Source organism: Coloeus monedula (assembly GCF_965178545.1).
Source record: "Coloeus monedula genome assembly, chromosome: 13".
Classification (NCBI taxonomy): Eukaryota; Metazoa; Chordata; class Aves; order Passeriformes; family Corvidae; genus Coloeus; species Coloeus monedula.
The window spans coordinates 6780637-6802747 of NC_138793.1; positions in this window are offsets into that span (position 1 = coordinate 6780637).

The following is a 22111-nucleotide window of genomic DNA, read 5'->3' on the forward strand; positions in this document are numbered from 1 at the left end:
ACCCAAAATTTCAGCCTCTCTCAGGTAACACAGAGTATACTGACATTTAACCTATCCTGAGATGTTTTTTACTATCCTAAAAGGAATGAACTTAAGGGAAACAGCATCTACCCCACGGCAGATGGGAAAGGTTGGGTAGTCTGTGCCTGTATCATAATGTTTTGGGGTATAAAATATGAACATTTAATGGACAGAACAATTCATGCTGAAACATGCAAGGGGGAAGGAACAGTTAAGTTGGTTTTTTTTTCTACAACAGAGATTTAAAGTAGGCTAATACAGATGTCACCACCTGGTCTGACAAAGACATTTGTATGTCCAAAGAACTGAAACAACACAGTGTAATTAAGATGAAACACCAAGTTACCTCCTAGGTAAGAAGGGAAAGAGAAAAAAAAAAAAGGGAAAAAAGTTTCAGGGGGAAGTTGATGCATTCCACTAGGAAAAGACCCCTCTGTAACAGATGCAGACACTAAAATCATGTTTATATCCAAACTGTGAGGGATTCTGCAACAACTATTACCTAGTGATTGTCTTACCCTTGCTTGCACATAATGCTTTCAGTAGTAGTTATTTGTTATCCCAAGTTGCTTTTTTTGCCACATCAACTGTGAGACAGCTAATTATTTTACCTACTTTTCATCTATCTTTCCAGCCTCTCACTTCAGCTGCTGCTTTGTTATCAAGTTTTATTATGAATCTTGCCATAATTGGGACTTTCAACCAAGCACTAACAATGAAATAGTGGCATAACATTCCCAACCTTCATTTAAAATCACCACCTTGTTGACTGCAAAGACTGAAATGTGTTAACCAAATGAATTCAATAGCTTCAAAGAACAAAAAAGTATTACTGCACCTTCACTGGATTTCTAAGCTCTTGACCTGAGACTAATGGAAAATAATTATATCAATTCACTGAGTACTGAATATATATATATATATATATATATATATATATAATAATACCAAATGCTGAAAAATACTGAGAGTACAGAAAGTACTTTTTTTTTCTTATTCCCCTGTGAAGTTAACAGCTTCATTTCACAGATACTGCTTCTCACGTGGAACTAACAGCCCTGCAGCACAGACCCTTTCCATTTGCACAAGGCACGTCCTCACTGCAGCCCAGTGTTGATCCCAGCAGCAGCTGATCCTCTGAGCAGATCCCTGTGTTTCTCAGGGGCATCGGTGAGCCTGTGGTGCAAAGGAAGCCAGTTCCATAAGGAATGGTCAGAGGTGAGAGCAGCTGGGCTGGGAGGTCAGCTGGCTGGCTCTAAGTGCCTTCTAATTCCCTGTCACCTGGTCCAGCTCCTGTGGCACTCACACCAGCATTCCCATCAGCAGGACAGGGGCTTTGCCAGCAGAACCAGGCAGAGCATCACCAAAGCACTGTTCCTTTCCTCATCCAGAACCAGCTCTGATTCCTGCACTCCCTGCTCTCCAAGACCACTAGGAGAGACTCTAGAGCAGATTCTCAGGGGATCAGAAACCCCTCTGTAGCACAGCACTCAGTAAAACAGAACCCAGGGCTGGCCTGCTGCTTCTACTCTTAAGTGTATAGTGCTACTGCTAACAATAAATCACTGTGCGCAACGGGAGAGGCCAGAGTACAAACATTTGAAGCACGAGGTCTTCTGTAAGCCCCAGTTCTAGCACAGTCTAATCTCACAATCAGAGAATTGGCTCAGTTTACAGCAAATTTTAAGGTTTTTTAGGTTTAATTAGAACACCGTCTGCCCGAAGTTTTTCTGATGACTAAAAGAGCCTAGAAGCAGGTTGAAACATATGGTACTACAGCAGTACTAGAATAATAAAGAAGGCAGACTTCCACAGAAGTCTATGGAATAATTTACATCATCTTTTTGCTACCAGAACATTTAAAGAATGATTATCCTTTATGAAATCCATGGAGCTTCTGTTAAAGGAGCAGCATCAAGACCCCAACCTGGCAGCTGCCTGTACTGTAAAATTACTCAGGAGGATCTCTATAAAGAGCAGTCTGGAAGCAAATGAGCAGCAGTAATATTAAAATATCTCCTCCAAAGAAAAAGAAAAAGAAAAAGAAAAAAGAAAAAAGAAAAAAGAAAAAAGAAAAAAGAAAAAAGAAAAAAGAAAAAAGAAAAGTGTAGCTGCACTATTCAGGTAGGAAGTACCATTATTCAATACAGAACCCACTAAATAAAAATTGAACATGCTACTTCTATATGTACATACAATGAATGGACAAAGAAGCCAATTATTCATCAAGATATGTGTTTTTCAGATCTACGACAGGAATTTACAAGCATGAAGGAAAATGTACTTTGCAAACTGATTAGGTCAAATGACAATATTTACATAATTTTACAAACAGGAGACTATATAATATTAAAACATTAATGCACACATGTTCTTTATATATGCAGCCAGTACCTTGGCAATAATTTAGTGATACAAGATTTCTGTATCCCATGCATTGCTGTGTAATGTTCTACATGAAAGAATAACGTCTAATTTTACTCTGAAGACAAATGATTTGTCATGCAGAAACGTTCATTAGATTTAACCATTACTAAAACACAGGGTAATAAATCATGATTTTGCATCAAATGAAGAAGCAGCATCTTTCCTGGCTTAGTTGTTCAGTCATAATCATGATAAATGGACATTCTGGGACAGGTGAATTTTAACAAGCATTCAATACCCTTAGATTAATTAGATTTTTGTTTTCTAGTTTTTGTTCTCTCTTCCTCTATGAATGAGAGACTGGAGTTGAAAGCAACATTGAATAAACAAGTGTTCATTGTTGCATTAAAAAGCTGTTTCCTGTCACAAGGAGTCCTTCAGTAGTTTCTCTAGTTCTCATCATTCCACCCTTCCACACAGGAAAAGAGAACATACTGAGAGAAACATGCATTTCATCTTAGCATTTCAATCATAAGTAACAAAATGTCATCCTGAAACATACATATGGATGTTTTCACGCTGAAAAAACTAAACTCTGGCACACGGTGGACATACAGGCAAAAAACCATTCTTTTCCCCATTCAATACTGTGGAGTCTCCTGGTACTTGCTGCATCATTGAACTTTTGTGGCATGGGACAGAACAGGAACAGTAGGCAAAAGAAAGCTATGGGTGAAATATCTTAACATTAAGTCCGATTTCGTACAGTGATAGGACATACAGGACAGCAGCTCAGTAAATCCCCAACCAGTCAGTGAGTGAGCAAGTCCATCCTTGCATATTTGGCTACCCAGAGGTTTTTTCCAGGAGCTGAGGAATAGAAGTCAGGAGGTGTGACTACAAGTATGATGACATGAAAGCCTGAAGAAACTATGTTTGGGCAGTTAATTTAAATGTGATAATAAGTACCCACCGTTATCTCCCAAATGAGGTGTTCACAAGAGGGCACTGGGAAGGAATAAAAGCAAAATGAAAACAAACAAAAAAGCCCCACTGAACTATCTTTAGAGAGCTACATCTGTCCAGCCTGGATAAAATGTGGAAGGGGCCCAGCATCGATATGGGAATTGAATTATTTGTTTAGTTTGAGCTTTGCTGAGGAAAATGGAATCTAACACTTCTATCTACCAAGCAATCTGTCAGGGCAGGATGAGCTGAGTCAAACGGCTGCCTCTGCTGACAAAATGTTCTGTGGATTGGTAGCAAGGAAGAAAAAACTAATATCGTGCCAACAAATGTTCTGATTTGAAATCGCCAGTCACAGGAAAGACTATCTTGGAATACTAATTATCCAAGAGAAGAGCAGAGATTGTCCTATTCCATACTACAGTGTATGTTCAGCGCTATATCCTGAACAAATGTGAACGGAGCTAATTTAGGACTATGCCAAAGGAGCAGACAGCAAAATCCCTTGGGCACTATTGAAGATTAACGTGGTCAGCAGAGTCAGAAAATGTCTTGAACAGAAATGAAATGGAAGAGAAGGAGAAACAGATAAGTTATTAAAGAACACTGATGAGGAACATGTTGCCCTGGACCATAAGGAAAAGCCCCGCTAAGCTTCACTTGTAATGAGAATGTGTTTAATCACTTACACAGGTAAATAATCACCAGCTATTCCAGAACATTGGCTAGAGACAAACATGCTGGAAGCAGGCCAGATGCTGAAGTTCCTGGAAAGCACTGCATAGATTTTATTCCACACACAATATAAATATTAAATGAAGAAAGAAGAGAGCAGGTCAGACACCATTTGCAGTTTCCTTTTAAATGAAATTCACACATGGGTTTTAAGGGTTTCACAAAAAATGCCTAATTTTAATGTGAATTCAAAAATAATTAATATGCACAGTTTACATACAAAAAGGTTGATTGCTGTAGGAAATTCACCTTAAAAACCTGGCTTTGGGGAACTCCATGATCTACAATCACACTGCTGTAGTACTTGGATGTTCCCTTTTTCCACATACTCCACATGATCCATACTGGATCCCAAAAAATCCAGAATACCAACCCTAACAAAGAAGAACAGTCCTTGATTGCAGGATCTTAACTTCTTTCTTACAAACAAAGGTCAAGGAAATAAAGAATTTAAAGAGTAAATCCCTACTAAATCTGCCGTCCTCCCAAACTTGTGTTTTCTTTTCAATTATACTGATTTTATGATATTCTGTTATCTATGACATTATTATTATTAACAAGGCTCAGAAATGCCATTTTCAGGATTTCATCATTTCTTAAACTGTTCTATTTTCAACATCTATATAACATACTGATTTTTTAAGCTTTGGAATCCCAGAAAACTTGAATAAAGCAATACTTCTGTCACTTCAACTAACATCTCAGACCTCCAAGTAATACATTTGATGTCATTCAGGAAAAAACCCATCCACCAGATATGACATTCCTGATGCTAACGTTAAACAAGATAAAATGCTGTAACTTGACAAAGACAAATGAAAACCAAAGCATCCCCTTCGAGGCAGCAAACGAAAAGGCAAAAGTCTCCTGCAATTGACCTTAACGAAGTTACAGTGCTGGTGTATTAAACCAGACAAATCTATCTGAATAGAGTTTCATGGTTCAGAGTTACATGTGCAAAAGTCATGAAAATAAGAGTTATTCCCACAATTGTTTAACATGGTTCAGTGGCTTCCTCACACTGAGGGCATCTTTTTCCTCTCCTTCAGCCAGTGCTGTATCAGCTGTACTCACACGTGTGTGAGCAATGATAAGCAATTATGTAGACTTTACAGTGAAAACTATTAAATGAGAATTGTGACTGCAGTTCAGCAAAGTAATATTGCTTTGCTAATTAACAGAACAAAAGGCTTAGAGATTTCTTCTGAAGGGAATGCTGAGAAATTAAGAACATGCTGTTGTCATTGTACTATTTAACACTGCTCTTGGTCTTAACCAAGGACATGTAAGTTTATTTTATCTATGTTAATTGCTATAAAGCTAAAAAATCAACCTGAGACCCTGCAGTTATGCAAGATAGTCTATATTATAAATAGGACATTTATGCCAGCCTACATATTTTATGGCCCTTTTCTAACCCCAATTACCTATAACATACTAGTTTGAGAAAATACCAGGATCAAGGGCATTGCACTGTTGCTTAACGATCAGAAATTATGAGAACTTTCCTTAATTATGAAATTTTAGGGTAAACATTTACTACAGAGTACTCCTACATAATAAGGGCTAGAGCTTTTCTCCTCCAATTCCCTTCTGCCCATAAATTAAATAATTTCAGCCAAACTTAATGACTCTTTAAACCCTGACAACAGCTTGACTGGGACTTTCACTAAAACTATAGGATATTTGCAAGCCAACATGTCGAGTGAAGAGCACCAAGAATAAACATTTCTACCCTAGTATCTCCCAAACATCCTCTTGATTTCTCACCTATGTATTTTACACATGCACTGACACAGGCTTAAAAAGAACACGAGTCACAAAAACCTACAGCTTCCAACACCCCAAAACTAAACCAAGCTTTTGAGACACCTCAGTAAGGCTAAGGAAAGGCAGCAGCAAAACATAAAGAATCTCATGCACTTGTCAGTTAATGTAGCATTAAAGTTGTATATTTATTCACACACAGGAACTGCAGGGATGGGAAAGGCCATTTGTTAATCTCAATTAGGTCAATGTGAACCTGACAGCAAAGATATTTGTGATTTACACCAATGCAAGCGCTATCAACAAAAGATTTATTATTGGGATGTTCAGATAATTCCCCAAATACCAACTAATAAGAATACATCTATTCATGAGGCTTCCATTAGTAGTGTTTCACTTTATATATAAAGTGTTGTACTTTATATGTATTAGATTAAAAGCCTCTTCTTCAAACCTTTCCTGAGTAAATGCTTTCTTTCCCTCTTCCACAAGTAGTAGATGAAAAAAAACCTGCAAGAACCAGACAAAGTTTCCAGAGCCCAAGTTTGCAAGTACAAAAACCAACCAACCAACCAAAAAGACAAAGTAAAAAATCCACCTCACCATTCTTGTATTTTCTCTACGGCTTCCCTTGTACACTAAGAGTGTTTATAAACTAGAAAACAAACAAACACCCCAAACCCAATATGTTTATTTCAAAGATCTGTGTTCAAGTGTCTTGTTTCACACCACTATCAGAGCTGCCAGCATTATGCTCAGGTTTGCTCTGGTGTCCCATCCCTCCAGATACAGGAACACACAACCCACCCTGGGAACACTCAGCTCCTTTGGGAATTCAGTGACACGTGGATATGTCTTTAGAATCCTGAGTCTGTCAACTACAAGCCAGAAAAATTGATTACTTTGATCACAAAAGGTGCATTTCCATGAATGAATTTTTGATTGTAGCAAAAACTGTTAAGTCAGGATCCACGAAGCAGAGCAAAGAAATGGATTAGTCACCACAGCTTCAATTAATGGTTTCAGTTCCCAGTGGCAAATCAATGTCCATCAACCTTGACTTTCTTGTCAAACACAGGCAGGCAACACCATCTATAGCACTTAAATTACAGATCTTGTAAAATCTGGGAAGCAAGAATTGTCAGGAACATCTGATTTTTACCTCAGGATAATATATAAATTATACTCTGCTCTTCTGCTCCATCTTGAAAGGCTTTGGCTAGAAGGGCAGAATAATTCAGTATTGCTGAATGTAGAAATAAGCTCTGGGTAATTATTATCTTAAATCATGTTTATGAGCTCCAAAACAAATACACCAGCTTCTGCTTTGATTTAGACTAATGTCTACTAAACAACTTAAATCCAGTAAAATTAGCATACATATGGCCTTAAAAAAAGTTTGAACAAAAGAACCTGGGGGCTGCAGAGAGAACCCACTAACAGAACCTGCAGTGGTGGTCAGTTATTTTAAAGAGCTTCTCAAGTAAAAAGCACCAGAGAACAAGAGGAAATAGGGAACAAACTCACACATCACATTTTATTTCCACATTAAGAACAGAAGAGCACTGATATAACAAAGGCCAGAGGAAGCTTTAGGGAAAAATATTAAGTAGTAGATGTGGTGTCATATAATGTAATTGAGCAACTTCTTCCTTGGTAATAGCAGTTGGAGTCATCTTACTACAGCCTTTTCTGCATAACAACTCATTTGTGTACTGTAACAAAATGGTCCAGGAAATTATGGAAGACTGAATTCTTTTTGGCAGGTGTTTAAGTTAACTGTAAAAACAACCAAAGACCTCACATAAATTTTGTGGAAAGAGCAATGGAGCTCGGCACTGAAGAGCAGGCAGTGGACATCCTGAAGGGCACACATCAGAACTCTGGAGCTTCCCACATGGGGAAATGTGCAATTTCCAGCTGTGCAGCTCTCAGTCTAAAAAGGCTCCCAACATACTTGAAAAAATTTATCATCACACCAACATGAGAGAAAAGCACCTCAGCTTTCTCACATGTGCATTTAACAAGCATCTCCCCACTGGATGATGCAAGTGGCCAGTGCAACTTTCTTAAACCAAAAACTAACACACAGGGGGTGTGGTTTTTCCTCTTAGCTACAACAGAAACAGGACACGGGACGGCTTTACTGGTCAGCATCAGGCAGAAAATGAAAGCTATGGGAACGAGATCATGTTTTAAATTCCTTTTTTAACCGAGCAATGCACAATTCCCAGTAGGCTGCAACACACATTAAAAGCATTCTCCATCCAAATAAAACCAGAAGTAACACTGCTCAGAAAGAACTGCTGAGCTAAATCTGCAAAGAAACATGGGAGGAAATACCTGACCCCCTCTGGTTCTAGGTAATAGAGCAACAAAACTTCATTTGGTTTGAAAAGGACTAACTCAAACCCATGAACTTGAGTTTCAATGAGTTCCTGTCTACAGTGTCTAAAATGTGAGGTTACAGTGATTAACTTGCAGCACTAGTTCTGCAACAGTAAAAACAAAAGTGCAGTGACTATAAAGCATTTTTGGTTTAGCTCTGTGAGAAAACTACTAACCCTGATGGTAAAGCCATTTTTATCCCATTTTCATAAGTGAAGTGTCAGCAAAATTGCTCTGGTAGAAAAATACACCATTTTTGCATCAGTACATTTCTAATCAGATGAATTAAGTCCCTACTGAACTTAATGGGATACTTGCCTAAACTTTTGTCCTGGTGGTCAAATTTGTCTTTCCTCAGGAATCTATTTTTTTCTAATCTCTCCTGCTTAGCACCAATTTTGCTCTTCCATCTTTCCTGTTCAACCTTTAAAATCTCTTAGATCCTTCACACAACCAACCTTTTTTTCCTATTTTAATAGTGACAAAAGAGATGTACCTTAGGCAGACACCACTCCAAGCTGCGATTTTACTAGTGGAGAAATATGAGCTGGCAACACCAAGAAAATCTAAAACTGATATTTACCTCTGCAGCTTTTTGCAGTGAAGACATTGTGAGTCCATAAGATCACAGGGAATCCTGCCTACCTGGACCTTGGCTCAGATACAAGGCTTAGAGCAGTATGTGGCCATTGCACCTGGAAAACAGTACCAGAATCTAGGCCCACTAAAATAAAGCACAGAGTGTTTTTATGGTGTGCTTTTCCTTTTTCTATTTTGGTTTGGTTTTGATTTCCAATGGCTCATGCACAGCAAGAGTGATGCATTGCTGATCCAACAAAACACTGATTCCTGAATTAGAGAAGTTCTTTTCATTGCTCTGTGATTCTATTAGACTTGACTTAAAGTATTCATGTCACAGCATGTTTTAACTCTAAAGTACAAAAAGAGGAACAAACCATATTCTTTTGGGGGCTTTTCTTGTTTGACTTAAACTAAATAAAATAATCTTATTCCAACAGACTGCAAAGATCATCTACTCTACAGTGGCAGACAAGGACACAGTCTGCACAGAGCCCTGTAGGACGGGTTTGCAGGTATTTGTAAAATCCATGTTTCTTGAGTAACTTGCCTTGGTAGTTGATCATGTCCATGCACAACAAAGAGCAATTACTCAAGTGCCTAACTGGTATTTTTGCAGAATGTTTGCTGCTACTTACACCTGTTACCTCTCTTCTGTTTTAGCCCATTACTGTCTATTGTGCCTGCACTGGGTACTGCAAATAATTTCATTTTACTAATTCCTCTCAGATATGCCCTGGGCTATTGTCATACTGTGCACTCACTTTTCTTCTGGACTATACTAATTCTGTTCCTTTGATAATACAGTGGGGGCCCATAAGTCACTGCTTAGGTGGATTTCATTGCTCTCTACCTTTCCAATCAAACTCCCTTCTCACAGCACCTCATTTCAAGCCTCTTTAACAGCTCCCCACTCCAAACACTCCAATCTTGACTATAAAGACAGAATACAATTCTGAAAAAGAATTTCTATTTGTGCTAGAAAGGCTCACAGGGTGCAGGCAGAATTCCTACAATTCATGGATGATCTCATTTAGCTACTCTGTGAAAGTCAACCACTTTTTAGTTGTTGAAAACAATGAACTCCTGAAGATTTGGAAAAATACTGGTAACAAGAAGCTACTTTAGTACATAACAGTCACTATTCAGGCCCTGAGTCTGCAAATTTGACATGACTCCTGCAAAGACCTCAGGACTGGAATATTTGTTAAATGTACTTTGAGAGTGGTTGTGAAGTAAATAAGGAATTAGGAGTGGAATTGTCTTTTGATCCAAGCATATTAAACAAATTTTAAAATTGCAATACTTTCCTCCATTCTTCAGTGCTTAAATTTGGTTTATAAAGTATTTAAGATTTGAGCACCTGCTTAAGTATCCTGTTAAGTCAGAATTCTAAGGAACTATTTTTACTTGTATAAGAAATCACCTGTTAGTCTGAGGCAGGGTACATGATGTCAAGTTTATACAACTGCAGAAAAAGAAGGCATTCCATAATTCCTTATGCAATATGACAAAAGAAAGCTGATTTTAAAAAAACACATATAGAAGTCCAAGAAAATAATATAAAATTTCATAATTATTGTCTCACATTAAAGTTTCCTAAAAAAATATTAAATTGAATATTTGGAGTTTTTTAATGATCTTTCCTACCACATAGCCATCAGTAGCAACTGTTCCAATGATTTGTTTCTCAGTCTTTATAGCAAGCATTTTCTAATTAATAAGAAATATATTACCACCAGGATGAAAGGCGTCATTTATCTACAGGTGAAACATTTTAAGTACCAACTGCTCACAAGAGTTGCATGTTCATGGAGTTTAAATGATGTGGAAATGCACTTTAAGGAAAACCTAAACCAAGGCTTTAAAAAAATTATTTATTCCATCAAATAAAATGGCAAGAAGGCCTGTATTAAAATACTTATTGAACTGTTAGGTTTGCAAACTTGACCATGTATTTCTTAACACAATATGAAAGGTTTGCTTCCCAGCAACCTGCACTCCTGTAAATACTCAGAAATGTGCTCAGAAAGCAAGAGAATTGTACAAATGGAATAAAGTTGTTGACAGAGAAGAGCCAATATCTCACTGATGCAAATAAATGCCTCAATAAGAATGTGTGCATATACACAGGAGCACACACACAACAGTCTCAGGTGTGTGAAGATGTGCTAGTTCTTGAATACAAACATGTTTCTGTGTCGTCATCAGAAACCATTCTGGCACCAGTATCAATACTGTTAACAAATTAAAGCAAGTCAAGGCCAGATGAGATAATCTAACAGGTCCCTTTTGACCTTAACAAAAAGTTAAAAATGTATTTGAATGTCATCTTTTTGTATTTAAAACTGAATTGAGGGTAGTTTTGCTGCTTGTTTTGTCTCCTCTGCCTCTCTCCCTTTCAGGAGTAGACAGAACAAGCTGAAAAAGCAAAAGTACTTCTACACTGTTATATAAAGAAATATATTCAGGCTGGACTTCTAAGAAAAAAAAAAAAGCAGTAGCCTGACGAACCAGCAAGTGTGGAAAACGCCACTTTGGGAGAAGTCCCAAACTCATAATTCCATTATTACAAGACACAATAGCCCCTGTTCTAAGATGTACAACACCTGCTCTATGGCACATAAAATGAATTTCCCGCAATATCCACCACATTTCTCATTGTGAGATCTTATTACAGCTCATAGAAGAGGTCTGTTGGACTACTTCAATTTTGTATTCCAGCAATCAAAATACAGTAAAAATGAGAGGCTACAGTCTATGGCAGGAACATACAAATAGTCTGACAAAAATCTCCATAAATCACCTGCTATTGAAAATCAAGAATACCCAAGACAACCCCTGAGAGATGTTTTCTTAACACTTCCTTAAGAAAAATTCTCTAAGGATGCCCTACCACACTCCCAGGTGCCTGTTTCTACTGCTCCACTCTTTTTACAGTGGAAAAGTTTGGGGTTTTTAAATACCTCCACTGTATCTTCTTTCTACAATTAAAGCTGATTACTTCTTGTTATAGCCTCAGAGAATACAGAAACAAAGAAATCACAGCCTTCTTTGTAGCATCTTTTATAGACTAGATATTTGTTACTGTGGTTTTCTTCAGCCTTTTTTTCCTAGAGCAAAATAATGTAATTTCCTCAACCTTCCCTCAGAGGTTAAATCTGCTGAACTTCTCATTTCTATTTTTTTCCTTCCCTATTTCTCCCATTTTTGCATGTCTGTCTTAAAGGGTGAAACTCAGTATTGCATCCATGTCCTAGCTGAAGGCTCAAAAATCCCAGGAAAAACAAAGCAATGTCCCTCCTTCATGTTAGATGCAAAATTCCAGTTAAGGCATCCCAAACTAAAATTAGCTCCTTTTTATTCCCCTGTTGTTAACAGCACTGCATTTTGTCCACATATTCCACATATCCAGTTTACAATATGCTGCAACCACCAGGTCTGGTATTGCTGGCCACCTGTCAAGCCAAATATTCTCTGTGATCTGTGGGTTTCCTCTGTTGCACTTGCCTGTCTGATGCTGAGTCCAGTTCTCTGCTTTAAGATCATGTTGAGCTCAATAGTATAAACAAAATTACTGATGACAGAAGACAATTCAATAGGTTTTGTGGTTTCTTTTGGGGAAGGTGATAAAATAAAAATATTAGCAGAGACAACAGCATTTGAAAGTACTTAGGAAAAAACAAATGGCTGATCGGGGTGGAAAAGACACACGGGGAAACCAAATCAATGGGTGTGCCAGTGGAACACGGGTTAAGATGCACAACATATTAAACAAGCTTCTATTTGGTGTGGGATTAGAGCAGAATAAGGAAAAAACCTCATGGAGCCTCCCAGACTGCTGCAGTGGGGACCAAGTGTGGAGCTCAACAAAAGGGGAGGCACAACTGATGAGGAAACGGCAGATCTGAACAAAGCCAAGTCCTTCTAAGCACATAACATGAAATGAGATTGTTGTTGTATGCAAAAATCTGGTCACTGGATACACAGGCAAAGAAAAAAGGGATCAAAGGCGAAGGAGTCACAGAAACTGAGCTAACACAGAGACAGCTCAAGAATGCATCCCAGCTGTGCAGAGGGTGCATGTGCTGCCCCTGACTCAGCAGGGAGGGCACTGAGCACAGGGATGAGCAGCTCCCCCAGACTGTGGGGGACACAGACTGTGGCCAATCAGGGATATGGCAAGTACAAGTCAAATCCATCCCCACTTGCTTTTTGCCTTCTTCCATGTGCTTACGGCAAGACTCATATTGTAAAAGGCAGCTGCCCTCAGGTAAATAACTCTGGTACTGGAAAAAGTAGGAACCACCATATTATTATCTGAGAATCCTTCCAAAGACGACAAACGCATGCTTTTGACCTGTAAGGTTTGCTGAGAGACACTTTGCAGAACACCAGTTCTCCATAAACAGGCTTTTCATTGCAGCTATACTGCAGGAAAGTGGAGAAGAGAATATGGAAATGACCAGGGGCTCTTAATGGCATTGCAACTGTTATGTAAAAGAAAAACTGTAAATGGATTTCCTTGCTGCAGCACACTTTTAGAAGCAGAGATGTGTACTGAGGTAGAAAACTATTTGTCTCTGCCTGCAAGAGCTCTGTATTATTTTTCTCTTCTATGCCAGGGTGGTGATCTCTTGAATACAGACTTAAAGAAAGCACTTTCTATAGAAACAGACTGTACGAGTCTAGAAAATTCTTAGTGTTACTCATATTATTGATGTCATAAAGGACAAGGAGAAATTGATTATTGTTTAGAAAGACTCTCAAAGCTTATTCATCAGAAGTGCATGCATATATAGGTGCCTCTCTATGACACATGCATACTCATACACTGTGCACATACTTTTTAAATTAGTCTTATATTTTCTATATTTCAGCTTAATTTCTCAACACATACATTTCATCTTGTGACTACAACTGAAAAGAAAAACATCTTCTTTTGCACAAGAATTTACATCAGTTGGCAAGCAAAAATCCTGTCAAAATCTCCACCATCACTTAAAGTGGCATACAAAGATTTTGCCTCCTTTTGCAGAATCAGATTGGTTTAGTCTGCTAATGATCATTATATTATAAGCCCTTATTAGGTCTTGGCAATGCACATGGCCTATCTTTAGCCCAAGCCATTGTGCCAGCTCTTTGTAAAAGGAAAGTCTCTAAAAGCTGATCCTGTTACTGTAAGTGCACTTCAGTACACAAATAAAATAGAACTTCATCTCGCACAACCACTGTCTTGAGGTCAGATGTCATGCATTCCAACACAAATTTAATATAGTACAAGAAATAGATACCACGGTTAAGATGCAGCCAAGTTACCCTGTGCCCTGCCATCCTGCTGGACATAAAAAGGCAGCAGGACGTGGTGAAGTCGGTGTCTTATGGAAGATCTCAAAAGAACTGCTGCCTCCGAGACACAGGGCTCAAAGACTGAGTGTTCAGGATTTCATTTTTGCCCCTGGGAGAGACAGGGGTGAATACCAACTGTTTTTCATCATCAAGTGCAGTGTAATAATGATACCAGGCACTTTCTTAGACTCTTCAATTCATTGGAATTTGGTCTAAATTAAATGTTTCTGGTAGCAGACATGCTCCGGCAGCATGCTGAAAAGACAGCCTCTGGATGGGAACCTGAGCCTAAGGATTTCTCCCTCCACAGTGCCTGGCACATAATGTTATTGTACTGTGCCAAATTCTGTCCTACTTAATTAGGTTTTGATTTCCAAACATTTTCTCCACTGCTCCGTCACTGGACACCACTCTGCTCCCCATCTCAGAGGGCTCTGTAATGTCACTGCTTTTCTAGACAGTTCTTGTATTCCTTCCAGAATCAGCCACATCAAAAAGTTACTTACACATTGGGCTACAGTAAAACTAAGAATTACAGAAATGTGAAACACCACTGTTCTGTAGGACTGTGAGTTTGGAAGAGGAGGCAAAACCCCCAAAAATCAAGAAAACCCAATCAGACACGTTTGAGTGGCATATCACAGACTAAATAAAACAAGATTAAACACATCACAACAGACACGGAATCTGCATAATCTGCATGTATCTGTATGTTACCACAGGATGTGCCAAACTTCTTTTGCTCATTGCACAGAAGAGTCAAATAGTCCCTTAAGAAGCAAATTTGACGCATGATAATTTGGTTATAGTAAAAGGATTAATCTGGGCAACCCCTGCTGATAACATTAATTCCAATTTATCACAGCAGATACAAATCTATGAGAGAGTTAGTTTTCCAAAGCAAATGTGATTTTTCATAAGCAAAATCCCCACCTTGTTGGGATGGAGTACATGTTTCTAGGCATTGCAAAGTTCTCAGATCACTTTGATCAAAGCAGGTCAATAATTGACTCTAACCAGCACTCCTTTGACCTGCTAGGTATTCCTCCTGCATCTAAGTGAGCCTCGAAGTGAATGCTTTTTTTTCCTTCATGTGAAAAACCCTCACCCCAAGATCACAGCAAATCACTTCCATTCAGGTGATGACACAATAGGAAGAGAAACCCCACACCCAGTTCAGTACAAGTGAAAGAAAAGCCTCACAACTCCCAAGCAGCAAGGTTTGAGCTGAGTGATGGCAGCAAGCAGGGCTGGAACTGCACTGGTGATGGAAGTGGACAATAGAAAGGCCACTAATGGGAGATGCTTCTCACATAAACCATCTCGCTCACCTGACACCAAAGGAGCTCAGCCCTGGCAGAGTGAAGAGAAATGTAACTCCTCACGTTTTAGCCCAGCAAAAACCAGTCCTGCTTTCTCTTTCCTTCACTGCCTGTCACTTCACTATGTGATCACTCATGAAATTAAAAATCAGAGGAAGGGCTAATTTCACACAAGCAACTGCTAAATTTAGCTAACTTCTGTTAACACACCACATGCTCGCAGAGATTAAAAATATGGTGATGGCAGGTGGAAGTAACTACAGCAAAGAGTTAATAAACCCAGCAGCAGGCACAGTCCTCCCTCTTGACTTCACCTCCAAAATCTGCATCTACAAGGAGGAAAAGAAGGCAAAAAGGCACCAGTTTTAGCAAAACTTAATGATTTATAGTTTAAAAAATGTTGAAAATTATGCAGCAAAGATTATTGAAAGGAAGCAATTTCATAATTCCGTTTTTCTTCTTAGCTTAACTTTGGATGTGGAAGGACAGCCACTAATTTCTGCACTAATTTGATATATTTGTTTTACTTTCCTGGCCAAGGCCAACTCTACATGATAGAACTTGCCTTTAAAAATTAGGGGAGTTAATTTTCAACCTTGACAGCTGGTAAGATAAACGTTATAAAATAAGAGATGCTGGTCCTGGCTAAGCTATCTCTTTAACATATCTAACGTGTGAATGCCCCTATTCATCTCACCAGTGAGTTAACTCCGGGGTCTAACGAGGCCATGTTAGGACAGTTTCCAAATGCTCTTAGCCCACGTGCAAGTAGGAGATATCCATTCTACTTTTCTCCCATTTATGCAAAAAGTTACTGTAATTGTACAGGCAAATTATCCTATTAATTAGGAGAACAGCCAAACAAGGGAGGAATACAAACAGCTCATCAGCACTGCATTCAGGCACCTTTTCTCTCCCTGCAATGTCTCTTTCCTTTAGAGCACCTGTGATGCATATCAAGGAGAAGCCAGGCTCCAAGGGATCCAGCTCATTCCCTTCATAAATCCAGCTGACATTTAGGAGGGTAGAACGACAGTTTAAGCCAGTTTTTGTCTCTGTCTAGTGACTTGCACTCTCCCTGAGGCCCTTGCCCAGGTAACTCTGACAGAGGGCTCTCTATCTTGCCTGACAGTGTGAGAAGTGGGAACCTCTCTGTTCCAAACATGGAGGAATCCTTGCAGGGCCACCCTGGACACCAGCCCTTGCCATCAGCAGAAACACATCTGGACTATGGCTGCAGCCCTGCCTGCAGATCTTAATGAAAAATGTCACTTTGCCATCTTGCAGAGAATGTCTGACACACAGTGAGAGCCAGAAGCACATGGATCAGCAAAGGAGAATGTTTGAGGGTCTATGCTGTAACTCCTGCTCTATATGAGTAGCAAGGAGGGATCTATGCAAAAGAAAAAATTACAAGATGTGCACGAGATAGATGAGAAGAAGAGAGCCAACATCTGGCACTTATCTAATTAGCAACTGGATGTGGCTGCTGTTCCAGAGATCTATAGCTCAAAATCCCTTTTTATTGGTGCAAGAAATGCCTGCATGTACATTAGAGGAAGCAGTTATACCATGAAAAATTTTGGAAAAACTGGTACTTTTCTGCTGAAAGCATCTGCACTGTAAGTAAAGGAATCATATGTTTGTTTAACTAGCTGGATAAGAAGGTAATATATAACATCCCTGAGATCACCATGAGAAAATTTAGCATTTCTTGAGGTTCACATAGCTTTTAGCGCATAAGGGATAGACACTGGCCATGACAGACTCTTCATGTAGCACTCCATTCTGCCAGCTGCCACAACCTGGGGGCCCAAGGCAGACCCCAATGCAGCCCACAAACCAGGGGCAGGTGGGCAGGGCTGTCTGCTGCAAGGTTCCTGCTCCTTCACATAAAGCACCAAAGTCAAAATCGTTGCTATCATGTCCAGGGAAAGTTTTAAGGGCATTACAAAAGATAAAGTCACTTTAAAGTTGTGCTTTGTAGGTTCAAACATATTGTAGAGGATTGGAGATGTGTGAAGCAGATCAGAGCCCATTGCTCGAGAGCAGGAAGAGAGCATTTGACCATGCAGACCACCATGCCAAATCTTACCTGCACAGTGACATCCAGTCTGACCCAGCACCAAACCCAACATCATCACTGAAAAGAATGCTCAAATCCAACAACTTAGCGTAGAAAACTTTGGAATCAGCTGCACTTTTGGGTTTCCCTGTAATGACATCCCTGCAATGTCTCTGTAATATTTTCCCTGCAGATACTGGCACATTGCAGCACACAATGCATGAGCATTAGACAGAAAGTTTCTGCATTTGCCAAGGCTCTCAGAGGAAAAACAAGGTGCTAAATCCAAGTGGTAGTGTGGGAGTCTGTTCTCTTTAATTAGTTAAACAAAGCGCTTGAAAAGCTGCAGGGAAATAAAGACTTCTTTGCTGTTAAACTTCAGTGCTACCTTCACCATTACTGTCCAGAACCCACTGCATCATTCTATTAAAACAATACCAAAATTATTTGAAAAATCTGTAAGAAAATCCCCAAGCCAAACTCAGAAGAAATCCATCCTTCTAACCATTTCTTTCCCAGACACAGAATTGCCTGGAAAAAATGGGCTAGCTTTTCAACCCAAAAGCTAACAATTCTCATCTAAATGCTGCCAGACTTGGTTGCCCCATCAGGATAAAGATATGCCACTAGCCTTTCATTAGAATGACCAACCACCTGCCCTTCCTTAACAGAAGCACTAATGTAAGCCAAAAAGTGCCATCTGATCAATCCACTGTTGTATGCAGTAGTTCTTTTAAACACAACCAGAGCCATAATCCATAGGAACTATAAAAAAATCATATATACAAAAAAATTTATACAAAAAAAAATCGAGCACGAGCTTTCAAGTAATAGGAGGCAACAGAAATGTGAATCACAAAGCATGTATGAAGCAGATTTCTTACAAGAATTCTTACATCTAAAAATCCTGGTATGCACAGTATGGTTTACAATTACTGACATAAAGACTAATACAGAGCTATACACGGAGTACACTAAGTTGTTTGCTCCAAGATTATCTTCAGATACTAAGAGCAATCAAGAAAATACTTTTAAGATAAATTGACATTTGACAGGGGAAAAAAATTGCTCTTGAATCATTACTAAAAAAGAAAGGCTATTATAATGAAAGAATTGCTTTCAAGCCTTTTAATTATGACAAAGAAAATACTTCATAGCATTTCATATGCTGAAATAGTTTGGATTCATGGCAAGCCATGAGAATGGTCATTTTGCCAAGACAGTTATCTACTGAAATCTGAGACATAATTACAGTCAGTGAAACTCCTAATCTTGAAAGACCTGAGATTTAATTCTTTGCACAACCAATCTCTCTCTGGATTTCCTCCATGTTACATCTGGCACTATTTACTCCAAGTGGGGAACAGGTCCACAGAATTCTGTCCCTCTGAACTGGGACGAGGAAGGATTACTCAGTGCCTCTTACAAGAGACACCTATTCAGCATTAATCTTAACCTCCTGTGTGCTGGGATGTGAGGCAGTGATAGAGACAAAAATCCATTTCAGGTGGGTTCTCAGACACAGGAGGTAGACAGGGATTGGTGCAGGTGCCTGACAGCACTGGCAGTCCCAGGCACACACCACACTCAATGCCAGTCAGTCTCTACAGGTTCATCTGAGGGAGAAGGACAGGCCAAGCCAAGAAAGATCAACTTCCTTACCGTGCCTTTGGAATCCAGTTACTGCAATGATGACAGAATAGGGCAAAAATGCCTCAGCGTAACTGTGCCACTGCCAGTGAGCCAGGCTCATATTCCAGGCAGGCCACATTTTTAAACACAACAAATATAAATGGATTAAAACATAATTTTTGGAGTAGATTGCTGGCAGCAAGGACTGAACACAAGATCTGAGCTAAAATATCCAGATTTGTTAACTCAAACACTGCAGCAGACTCAGTTCCATGTAGCTGGGCACCAGAGGGAGAAAGAACTACCACGTCTCCATGAGTTAGTACCTGTAAACAATAAAATTTGAGAAGCTGCTATCCAATAAATTATATCCTAAACCCCATGGTTACAAACTAGAAGCCTGAGGCAGTCTGGAATGCAGGTACACTCATATTCTCCATTCCAGAACAATCCATGAAGTTTGGACTCTGTATCACTCAGAAAGTGAAATGCAGCCTTTTCTGGTAACAGTTACTACTTCTCTCAGATTTTAAACTGTAATAGAAAAAAACCAAAATCTTACTGTGATGCTATTTCACCTGGAAAAACATTTCAGCTTTGTCTGGAAGGCGTGACAGAAACTGTTTCTTTGGAGCTTACAGTCTTCCCCTAATTAGAGACTGAATTGAAATCTGGTTTTATCACTTAATGACCCTTGGGAACATCCCTGATTTTTGCACCATTTTGGAAAGTGCTATTATATTGTTTTCCCAGAACCATCCAACACAAATTGCACAAACAACTAAGACGACAGGGTGTTCTCATGACAGAGAGTTTGACATGACAGAGCATCTTGGAGCATACAAGTGTATTCCAAACTGTTGCCATGTGGTTCTTTCCTGAAAGCAAGGAAAGAGAGCAAGAGTTTCTTCCTTAGACAGATCCTGCTATAAGTGGGTAAAAGTCCTAGCCAAGCACTTCTGCAAACCTGCCTCAAAATGAGCTAAATCTTAAGTAAAAGTAATTGGATTGTGTCCATCCAGCTCTAGTGCACATGTAAAAATATTAAAGCTAGACAGACTGCACAAGGCGCTTGGAGCCCCTGATAGAGGCTTTTCACCAGAGCATCAACGGAGAATAATAACTATACCAGTGTTCCTTCCAACACAATTATTATTATTATTAGTCTCTATGACTGTATTCTAGAGGGTCCTATTATTTCTTCTTCTCATAAACACCACAAATGATTACATTTACAAATTAGTCATTAAAAGTCATCACATTCTACTCCCTAATTTAAAATACTGTGTAGGTGAGTGGGTCTGAAAGTTTGAAGCTTTGCTCTTATTGTAAAAGGTCTACTGGTCTGCATGGAGTGCCTGCAATTTGCACTGGATTGATTTGATATTGACAAATGCTGAATTATGAAACCCTATAGGTAAAAAGAGGTTCAAATCAATGTAATTTAGTAGCTGCTACAAGTGCCAGTATGAAGATTCTCATTTTGGCAATCATACAGTAAAATAATCAATATTTAATACTATTACTAAAAAAATACTGGCAAGTTATATCTTTCAGCCATTTTATTCATTCAGGTAACTCCCATATTTATTTTTGATACGAGAGAAAAAAAATCTATTTAACTTCAAATATCCCTTTGAAAAAATTAATTGCAGAACAATATAAGCTAGCATTTCTGAAATTTTCTCCCAAAAAGAAGAAATTCAGATCTTAGCTACAGTGCAGGGTTAACTATTTTGCATCAGAAGAAAAAAAGCTTTATTTTTAGTAGGAAGGTTAAGATCATTAATCTGCATAAACATGTAGAGAGCTATGTTACTATGCCTGCACAGCACTTGTTGTGAGAGGAAAAAAAAAACCCACCAAACTTTATATTGCAGTGTTATGGGTCATTAATTTTTGAAAGCAACTATCTCCTTCTATTAAACTCCAGACTGTCCCCTTTCTCCCTGTCCCTTCCATTCATTCAACACGCGATGTCCTTCATGTAAATCTTAATAGATTTATTGATAGAAATGTTTTGGACTATTGGTGAACTCTGTTATTTGCAGGGGGAGACCATTTATTACCTTGCAGGTGCTTCAGGGGAACTCCATTGTTTGGTGTGAAAGGAGAGCAAATGGAAAGTGCAGTGTTCATTAAAATGGATCACACAGCCAAGAATCAACCTCTACCTCATTCATGTGGATACTGATTTTTTCCATTTCTGCTACACTGAGCTTATCACAAGAGAGTGCACCAGCAGCTGCATCTATGATATTCAGATTCCTTACCAGAGCTGATGAAATGTCCCCGTAATTGTGTTTGCTTTTTGCTTCCAAGTGACAAGAATAAAATGTATTGTCTGCACTCCTTGCTTCTAACCACTGAAAGCTCATGTTCACAAAGAACAATTAATTTCTTCTCCTTTCTCGCCCCAAAAAGATATATTAGCTGTCTTTCCTTTACAATAAATTTAAACTGAATTTAATAGAAATTTTGTATTAAGTTTTATTTACCTTTCCTACTAAAATACAAAACAAAACCCTAGTTATCGATTCTTTACTGTTTTGAAATAAAATTGTATAAGCTTTTTCCTTTGGTTTCAAAAAACAACTCCAAGTAGGGACTTTGGATGAAGATTTAGTAAGTTACTACTTCATTGCTAAGTACAAGATTTGTTTTAGCTCTTACCTGCATAAATGTTGAGAGATCTCCCAGATTCTAATTTTGAAGAAGAGGTCCCAATGTTTCCAAAGTATTTCAGCCCAAGCTGAAGCTTAATGCTAAGGTTAGCTCACCAAATCAGCCAACTAAGAGAGTAACACCCCTGACAAAGCAAAAACATTGGATGGTCACAACCAAGGCTCAGGTTTAGAAACAAAGGAAAAACTCTATGAGACTAAAAGCTGGGATTTTCCACAGAAGAGAGGCAGGGTCC